This window comes from Marmota flaviventris, chromosome 8, assembly GCF_047511675.1.
Source record: "Marmota flaviventris isolate mMarFla1 chromosome 8, mMarFla1.hap1, whole genome shotgun sequence".
Taxonomy (NCBI): Eukaryota; Metazoa; Chordata; class Mammalia; order Rodentia; family Sciuridae; genus Marmota; species Marmota flaviventris.
The window spans coordinates 3126495-3135890 of NC_092505.1; the positions used below are offsets into that span (position 1 = coordinate 3126495).

General features: G+C 48.9%; 1 long non-coding RNA gene across 1 annotated transcript; it reads right to left on the reverse strand.

Moving 5' to 3' along the window:
• Window positions 1-228: 228 nt before the first annotated feature.
• Window positions 229-8652, reverse strand: LOC114087635 (uncharacterized). Its single transcript, XR_003581868.2, has 4 exons — window positions 8575-8652; window positions 8308-8463; window positions 3542-3716; window positions 229-281 (listed from the first exon to the last, which is right to left on the reverse strand). It is a non-coding gene; the product is annotated as an uncharacterized lncRNA (long non-coding RNA).
• Window positions 8653-9396: the final 744 nt, after the last annotated feature.

The following is a 9396-nucleotide window of genomic DNA, read 5'->3' on the forward strand; positions in this document are numbered from 1 at the left end:
GTCCTCATAGCCTGGTGCTTGGCTCCTCCTTGGCCTCTTGCTTCCTGAGAACCCTGCATCTCACTCTTGGCTGAGTGCCGACTACCCGTGTAGCCGGAAGTCCCGAGACTGGAGCCTTTTCTTTGATCTCTTCTGTGCCTGTTGCAGTTTGCGTTTTTCTGTTGGAACAGGTTTCTTAGCAGGTTCGTGTTGCCTCATATTATAATACAAGACTCACAAGCAAAGTCAGAAGAGATGAAGTCCTGGGTAGAAAGGGGCCACCAGCTCCAACCCAGTGGGCACTAAAAACAAGAAGAGTAGATGGCCGCAGGTCAACCCCATGGAGTCTGTTAATCTTCCGCACACCTGCCCCTCCCAGCTGACCCCCCTGCCCTGAGTCCCATGTCACATAGTAACAGAGGAGGGTCGCTTGGTAAGTCTCACTGGCCACTGGTGCTTGTCACAAATTAAGTCATCAGAATCTGAATCAGTCGCTTTGCATGTGGCAGTGATGAACAAGGTCAGTGAGTTTAAAAGAGAGCAGGATGTGATCAGGTGCCTGGGGAGGAGCAGCTCCAGGAAGCTTGTGTGTGTGAGTGTGTGTGTGTGTGTATGTGCACATGTGTGTTGAGGACAGATGAAGTACAAGAGCTAGGGCAAACTGGCTGGCAGTGTCTGAATTTGGATCTCCCCACCCACACCAGAGCCATGGGCAGATTTCCACACAGTACAGCCCTTGTGCTCGGGGAACATTGCGAGACCCTCATGGATGCCTGAGGCGGGGGTAGTTCTGAACTCTCTCCATATCATGTTTTCCCTATATATACACACACATCTATGGTAAAGTTTAAATTAGTCATAGGAAAAGATTAAAAGTAATAACTAATGGTAAAATAGAGCAATTCTGAGAATTTACTGTAATAAAAATTGGTGTGGTTGTGGCCTCTCTTTCTCTTTCAAAATATCTTTTGATATTTTACCTTTGCTTGAAGGAAGCTCCTCATGGCTTCTCTTTGGCCTACCCAAACTGCCAGCATCACTTCTCTTGAACCTGGGGACCATGAGTAAGTAACATAAGGGCCACTTGGGCATAACACTGCTCTATCATGACAGCTAATCTTATAGTTGAGATGATTCTAAGTGACTAACAGGTGGGTGGTATATACAGTGTGGATACACTGCACAAAGAAATGACTCACATCCTGGGCAGGATGAAGCAGAATGGCATGATATTTCATCACACTGCTCAGAATGGCGTGTAATTTAAAACTTACTAATTGTTTATTTCTGGAATTTGCCACTTTGTAGTATCAGACTATGATTGAGTTTGTGTAATTGAAACTTTGTAAAGAGAAACCTTGGGTAAGAGGGGAACTCTGTAACAGAAAATGTCCAGCCCAGTTTTACATTAAGTCTTTTTGCCCATCTGTCTTTGGAAACAGCAAATATCCACAGAGTGAAGGGGAAAGACTTCCTGTGCACCATCTTGCTTGAGAAACAAGTTTCTGCTCTGTTGTGGCTTCTGCCTTCTCTAACTGCTGCCTAATTTTGTTAGGAGATGTCTGGCAGCTGACGAAAGATCCTGGGTAATGCAGACAGGAAATGAACTCGCGGGTGCTGGGGCCTGAGCCCGTTCTATGCACACTGCATGTTTGCCTGCCTTATTTTCACAAAGGTTCAGTGAGAGAGGGACTGTATGATTCTCTTCCGTGGATGAGATGGTGTGAGAAGTGCAGCACTCTCCCAGGGTCCCATGGAGGGCCAGTGGTGTATCTGGGATTTGGAGTAGCTCATCATACTACAGGAAAGAAAGCAAGACGGAGTCGGACACTTTGGCCTTTGAGGCAGAAGTTTCTTGTGCCAGCTGTTTGGAGCTATTGAGACATGTTAGTGAATCCAAGTCCTGATCAACTCTCCTCCTCCAAGGAGGTATTCGCTTCCACTGCTGCAGCTTAGGCCATTCTGGTGCCTGAAAGCCAGGCCAGGAGGGACAGTCATGGCCACAGCCCTCTTGCCTGCAGCCATCTCCAGAGAAATGGCTGGAGGATACACCAGAGACCAAGAGGGCTGCCCGTGGCTGGCTGGGACCTGAGGGCCAGCTGTGGACATTCCTGTCCTGAGATGGTGAATGTCCCCATAGCCATCCAGGTCAGAGCCACCAGAAACAGCAATCTCAATAGTATTTCCTATGACTTTAACGTTTCAAAAGAATTATAGAAGACCCAACAACAGCCAGGCGAGGTGGCATTCACCTGAAATCCCAGTGACTCTGGAGATTGAGGCTGGAGGATTGCAAGTTCAAGGCCAACCTGGGCAACTTAGTGAGACCCTGTCTCTGTCACTGGGCAACTTAGTGAGACCCTGTCTCAATAAATAAATAAATAAATAATAAATAAATAAATAAAATAAAATAAAATAAAAAGGGCTGGGAATGTAGCTCAGTGGTAGAACAATCTGGTCAAATGCTCAGAACCACAAAAAAGGAGAAGGAGAAGAACTAACAACATTCTAGAAAAGAGTGGGGGGAAAAAGTCTGGGGAAAAGAGTGTTAAAAATTGGCCAATAGCTTATTTGCTTTTTTATTTAATTTGACTTTATTTGTTTGGTCAACAATTTAAATATCATAGTTGGCCATAAAAACCTGAATGCTTGCCTTCCTCCTGGTACAGGAGGTGCCTATCTGAATTGGGGACACCCTGATGACTGTGTCCTCCAGTTCTCCCCGTCTGGTGCGGGAGTGTCGGTCACAGATGCAGGGCAAAGCCCTAAAGCCCCAAAGAATGGAGAATCCCGGCCTCGGCACACTGCCTTCAGATGGGCAGGTGCAACTTCTGAGGACCAGCCTCAGCCACGGGGAGGAGGAAGGGACTGAGCCCAGAGGATAGGAAGCCCAGCCAGGGCCAAAAGAATAACACTTCTGTTGTGTGGATCTCCAGCATCCACTCTGATCAGCCCGTTTAGATGGAGTCGACAGAGTCCACTATGGGCCACTGTCCCCCTCAGCCTGTGACAGAAAGCCTCACTTGGCCTGCTGCTCGGCTGGAATGTTCTCTGTGTGACAGGGTTTCAGGGGAGCTGGGCCTGCAGAGCCGTCTGACCACGCAGAGGCAGTTCTTAGCTTGCTGCCTCATTTGTCTCTTTGGGGGAATGGTCTTCGGGGAGTGGTCGGGTTCCCCCTGAACTTTGTGGCCCCACTCTTTCCTCATGATACCTGTGTGTGCGTGCACAGACCTGTTGGTGTGTGTGCATGTGGTGGCACTCCCATGGCAGCATGGCCACTAGCTCATGAGTCACTCACTCCACACTGAGACTCAACTGAGAGCGAAGCTGTTCCATTCTCCCCATGCTCCTGGCCCCAGGCCAGAGTCCAGGACCCATAGGAAGCCCAGGAGCTTGGAGACATGAATGAACAGCCACCACAAAACAAGCCACCACTCCATGGATTGTCCATGGAGTGTCCAAGTGCTGCTGCTTCGCACGCCGGCACACTTCTCTCTTGGAAACAGGCGAGACTCGGCCGAAGGCAACATGAATTAGTAACATGATTGGTTTCTCCACTTACAAGTGCAGAACACACTGGAGGTGAGAAGGTGGAGCCCTGCCACATCTCCGGGTCCCCCTGGGCTCTGGTCTGCATTAGGGTGATCAATCAGAAACACAGCGATCCAAGGTCCAGTTCAAAGAATGGTCAAAAGACAGTCCCAGCTGGCGGGAAGCTGCAACAGGAGGCTTCCTTCCTAGGAACAAAGGGGAAGCAGGGTGGTGTTGGAAGCCGCTCTCACACTGGGGTCGGGGTCGGGTGCGTGCTGGGCTCTCAGTGGCATTTTCTCCCTTCATCTGGGTGCCATGAAGAGGCCCCACCCTCCTCCTGTCCTTGACAGGGAGCTGGCTGTGATAGGGCCCAGCTGTGCAGGCAAGCTGGGCCTTCTGTCCCCTCCTCACCTGCCTCGGCCACTTGCTGACCCCTCGTTCTGCTGGGGGTCAAGGGTGGGAGGATGTGGCCCCTGCACCTGCAATTGCCCCTCTTCTGGCTCCCCTGGCCTACAGTGGCCCGGCGGGCAGGGGTGGGGCGGGAGCTGCTGATGTTGGAACATTTTAATGTCTATGATGTTAAAATGTAGGTGCATTCCAGTCGTGTGGACCAGCAGGTGTGCGGCCACGCACCTCTTGAAGAACAAACATCCGAACTAGGCTCGCTTTGGCCTGTTAGAAACTGACCTGTCAACTCCGATAGGTGTGCAGAGACATGTATTTGTGGTTCTGATTTGGATTTCCTGGTAGCTAACATCTTTTCATGAGACTGCGGCCATCCTCTTTAGTGAAACATCTCTATGCTCTTTGCCCATTTTTTAAGCGGATTGTTTTCTACTGTTGCATCTTTTTATATTCTGGATACAAATCCTTTGCCAGATGTGTAGCTTGCAAATATTTTGTCCCAGTCTGCAGGCTGTCTTTCTGTCCCTGTCCACTGGGCTTTCCTACTTTGGTGTGGTTCCGTTGGCGTTTTCCTTGTACATCTGGTGTTCAGAGTGCCAACTTGAAGAACCCTTTGCTTAGTTCTAGGTTCTCAAAGTTTGTTTTTGTTTCCACATTTTTTACATTGGTGCCTTGAAGTTGTGCATAACGATGGGGTTTGTTGTTACACGTTCTGTAAAGCATTTCCCCTATTTTTCTCAAGGTTCTATATTTTATTATATCTCAGTTTTGGTTCTATGATGTATTTGAGTTTCATATCAGGTGTTTCAAGGCATTTGGTGAAAGGCTTTCCTTCTTCCACTGAATTGGTTTTGCTCCTTTGCCCAAATCAGCCGGGCGTGTTTGTGTGAGTCTGTTTCCTAGTCTCTCTTTTGTTTGTTGATCTGTGTGTCTATCCATCTGCCATTACCACACTGTCAATCACTGTCCCTAAAACAGTGAGCCTACATGTCCTGGGTGGGGTTCTTCCCACTGATCTTCTTGTTCAAGCCTGTCTTGGTTATCCTGGGGCCTATGTCTTCCGTATCAGCTCTGAAGTGAGCTTGTGTGTGTCTCTAGGAAACCTGGCTGGGCTTCTCAGGAGCTCCTCTCCCCTGTGGCCAAGCCAGGGGATGGACTCTGGGCCTGCCTTCCCAGGCACAGACATGGCGCGCCTCTGCATTTTCCAGGACGTCTGGCTCTCCCCTCAGGACCTCGGCAGCGTTTCCAGCATAGGATCTTGTCCATGTTAAGTGTAGCCCATTTTGAGTGACTGTAAATGGCAGTTGTGTTTCTGATGTTAAATTATGCGTATTCGGTGATAGTGCACAGAAGTGCGGGTGCTTTGGTGTGGGGCCTTGTATCTGGGGTCCTTACTGGTTCTCTCAGGAGTCTCTGGGATTCTTTTGTTGTGTTTGCAGATTCATTGGGGTTATTTCATTTTAGAGGCTGGGTGGAGGCCAGCGCCTCGCGCAGACTAATCCTGCCCTACCTCAGGCTGCAGCCCGTCCTCCCCGGGTCTTACCTGTCCTGCAGATCACCCATCTGCACACGGGGGGCTCCATTTCTTCCCGGCTCATCTCTGCATTTCCTCTCTTCCCTTTGCCTGGTTTCAGTGACGACAGCTTCTAGGCCCATGTTGAATGAGACCTGGCTTCCTGGCCGTACTCCCAGCCTTAGGGCAGAGGTGGCCAGTCCTAAGCAGGATGTTAGGTTTGTAGATGTTCTTTTGCAAGTCAAGGAACACCCTCTGCTACTAACTTGCTAAGACTTTTTAAAATTTATTATGAATAGATGCTGGATTTTGTCAGTTATTTTCCATATCAATCATACAACCATGAGCTTTGTCTTCTGTGCCTTGCTGGTGTGATAGATTCCATTCATGACCCCCTAATGTCGAACCAGTCCCGCACGGTGGCAATGAGCCCGCCTGGTCAGGTGGAGTTAGTGCAGGGTGTTGTTGAATTAGTTGTGCTGAGATTTCACCAAGGCGTCTTGCATGTAATCCAATATGTGCTGTTTTCTTTTTGTAAATTGGTGTTGCCTGGTTTTGGTAATAGGGTAAAATGAGCTGGGAAATGTTCACCTGCCTTCTATCCTTCTGGAAGAGATTGTGTGAAACTGGTGTTAATTCTTTTAAAAAAGGGTATAAAAATGTCTTCTTTTTTTTTTTTTGAGATTTAAAACTATAAATTCAATTTCTTGGGTGGTCATAGGGTCATTCAAGTTGTGCATGTCATCTTATCTGAGTTTTGGTACCCTGTGGTTTTTGAGGGCTTAGTTTGTTCAGTTGTCAGAATCTTGAGTATGAAGTTCTTTAAAATTTTTTCCCTTCAGATGCCTGCAGGGTCCGTTGTGATGTTCCCTGTTTAATTTGATATGAGTTACTGTGTTCTCTCTTTTTAAATCTTTGTTAATTTTGCTATAGGTTTGTCAGTGTTACTGATTTTTCCCAAAGAGCAAGTTTTTTTTGGTCTTGTTCCCCCACTATTTTCAATTTCATCTATTTCTGCTCTTACCTCTATCATTTATTTCCTTCTCCTTGCTTTGGGTTTATTTAGTTCTTCTTTTTCTTGCCTTTCAAGGTAGGAACTTAGGTCATTGATTTGAGACCTCTCTCTCTCTCTCTCTCTCTCTCTCTCTCTCTCTCTCTCTCTCCTCTCGTGTGTGTGTGTGTGTGTGTGTGTGTTTTCTCTTTAAGATAGGCTCTTGCTCTTGGTCTCACACTCCTGGGATCAAGTGATCCTCCTGTGTGGCCTCCCAGTCTCTGGGACGGCAGGCATCTGCCACTGGCCTGACTCTGTCCTCATTTCTAACGTAGGCTAATGCTGTGAATCTCTACCTCCACACTGCTTCCGCTGAGCCTCTGATATGTTTTTATTTTCACTCAGTTCTGTGTGTTTTTAAATTTCATTGAAACTTCCTTTTTAAACTGTGCATTACTTAGAAGAATATTACTCAATTTCCATGTGTTTAGAGAGTCTGTCTGATTCTGTTGTAGTCATAAAATCCACTCTATAATTTCAGTTATTTTAGATGCATGTTTATGGTGCATCTTGGTTTTTTATTTTTTTTTGTACTGGGGATTGAACCCAGGGGTGCTTTACCACTGAACCACATCCCCAGCCCTTTTTATTTTGAGACAGGGTCTTGTTGAGTTCCTTTAGGGCCTTGCTAAGTTGCTGAGTCTGGCTTTGAACTTGTGATTCTCCTGCCTCAGCCTCCCAAGCTGCTGGGATTAAGTTGTGCACCAGTCTCGCCACAACCTGCTCAGTGATTGAACAGTCCTCGGAATGCAGGTGGTGGGCTGTATTAGGAAACTTAGATAAGAAATAAATACAAAGACTCGAATCTAGGTGAAAAGCGGCCCAGTGGGCAGATCAGCCCTGATGGTGATCTGATCGCTAACAAAGAGTGAGACTCCGTGTGCTTTATTTTATAGGCAAACACATCAAAAGGATTTATTGTGAGAAAAGCTTCTTCAAGATAAACAAAAGCAGGGCTGTGGGAAAATAGCCTAAATGAGGGCTTAAACTTGCCTGGCATTTCTCCCTTCTCTGGGTAGCTGGTGCCTCAGGCTACTTGGGCACACAGCTATCTCTTCCACCCCTGGGCAACTGGCATTTGATTTTAGGGCTATTTGAGCCAATAAATTCAATAAACGAGCCAATAAAGGAGACACAGAATCCTTTTTGAGCAGGCATCACCAGGTGGGCTGCCTTGAATCAGCGAGATATCACCTGGAGTTCTCAGAAGGGCATCACCTCTGCCTTGAGATGATACAAACAAACCCTAATTCACCCACTGCTCCTGACATACCATCACATCTGGCTCATGCTGGATCTTTATGGGTTTACATGGACACTTAGAAAATGTGCTTTCTGCTATTTCTGGTGACATATCCCATTTATCAGGTCCTCTTAATGGGTGGTGTAGTTCAGATCTCTGGTGCCCTTGTCAACCTCCTGCTCCGTAGTTCTACCAGCTGCTGCGAGGGGCCTTGATGTCCCTGTGTCCTGATCTCCTTCTCCTTTCAATTCTATTTCTCGTACTGTGAGGCTCTGTTGTTTGATAAGGACTAACACTTCTGAGGATTTTAAATACAGAATAACTTCTTGAATGCCACACACCTGTCATAAAAATTTTAAGGCTATATGCTCCATTTTTCTCTGGGCCCCATGTACCTCCTCATCATCCCATCCTCAGTGCAGACTGGAAGGGAAGCCCAGGTGCCCGAGGTCTGCTCTCAGAAACTCACTCCAGTTCATCATCTCTGCCCACAGGAAAACCAAAAAGACCAGGGACGCCCTTGGAAAGGACTACGGCATCCCCTGTGTAAAGTGGGAATCTCAAAATATAATATTTTACACTGACCTGGTGCATTTCTGTTGCTCTAAAAGGATACCTGAGGCTCATCCAGGGAAGAGGTTCACCTGTCTCACGGTTGTGGTCCCAGCAGCCTGTGCTGTTGCTGGTGAGGACCCCCTGGCTGTGTCTCAACATGGCGGAGAAGTGGAAGGGAAACTGGCCCTGTGAAGAAGGGCCCAATGAGGGAGGAGACTACCACAAAACACCCCGCTGTCACCAGAACTACCTCAACCCCTCCAAGGGCACACCCCATCCTCTCCCGCGTGGCTTCACCTCTTAGAGGCACCCCCTCCTCCACGTTCCACACTGGGGCCAAGCTTCCAGCACATGGACCTTCAGGAGGCAGGACACCTGCAGATCACAGCACAGAGTGACGGGTGGACTCAGCTGCCTGCTGTGTGCCGGGGACAGACTTCACACAGGGAGCCTAGGCTGGGTGGTGCCACCATGGTGACTTCAAAGCTGCCCCTTCCTCTCACACTGAAGGTGTCAGGATGCAAGGGAGAGGGCGCCATGCTGCCGGAGGACCTCACCTCCTCCTAAGTCATCTTTCAGATGAAGTCGCTCCTTTGAACACTGCTGGTACCAGGAGGCACCACTGCTGGCCACGGCAGCCCCGCTGTGGGCTCCTCTAGAGTGTGTGCTCAGTCCCCGCAACAGTAGGACACATGCCTTCCTGAGGGGCCTGGGTGGTCTTCTGGTGGCGAGGTGGCCTGAGAAGAGGGGCACACTCTCTGGATGCAGGTGGGATCAGGAACCCTGTGGTCTAGTCCTCACCTTACCCCAGGCCCTTGGGCAGCTCAGATGCCTTTCTCAGCCATGTGCCCTGCCCCAGGGGCTGCCTTATAACCTGCCTTAGCCAGATGTCAGGGTCGTCCAGGACAAGGTTAGGGGCCTTGCGGGCTGGTGCTGGTGAGGGGCAGGAGTGGGAGGAGGGGCCAGGATAAGAGGGCACGGGTAGACGGGGTGGGGCCCCATCACCACTGCAGGTCACACGTATCCTTTCCCTCTGGGCTCCGTCTGCACATTGACGCTGTGTGTAGGGGTTTGCTGGGAGGGGCGAGGAGGACACAGTGGGCTGGACTGGGCTGCTTC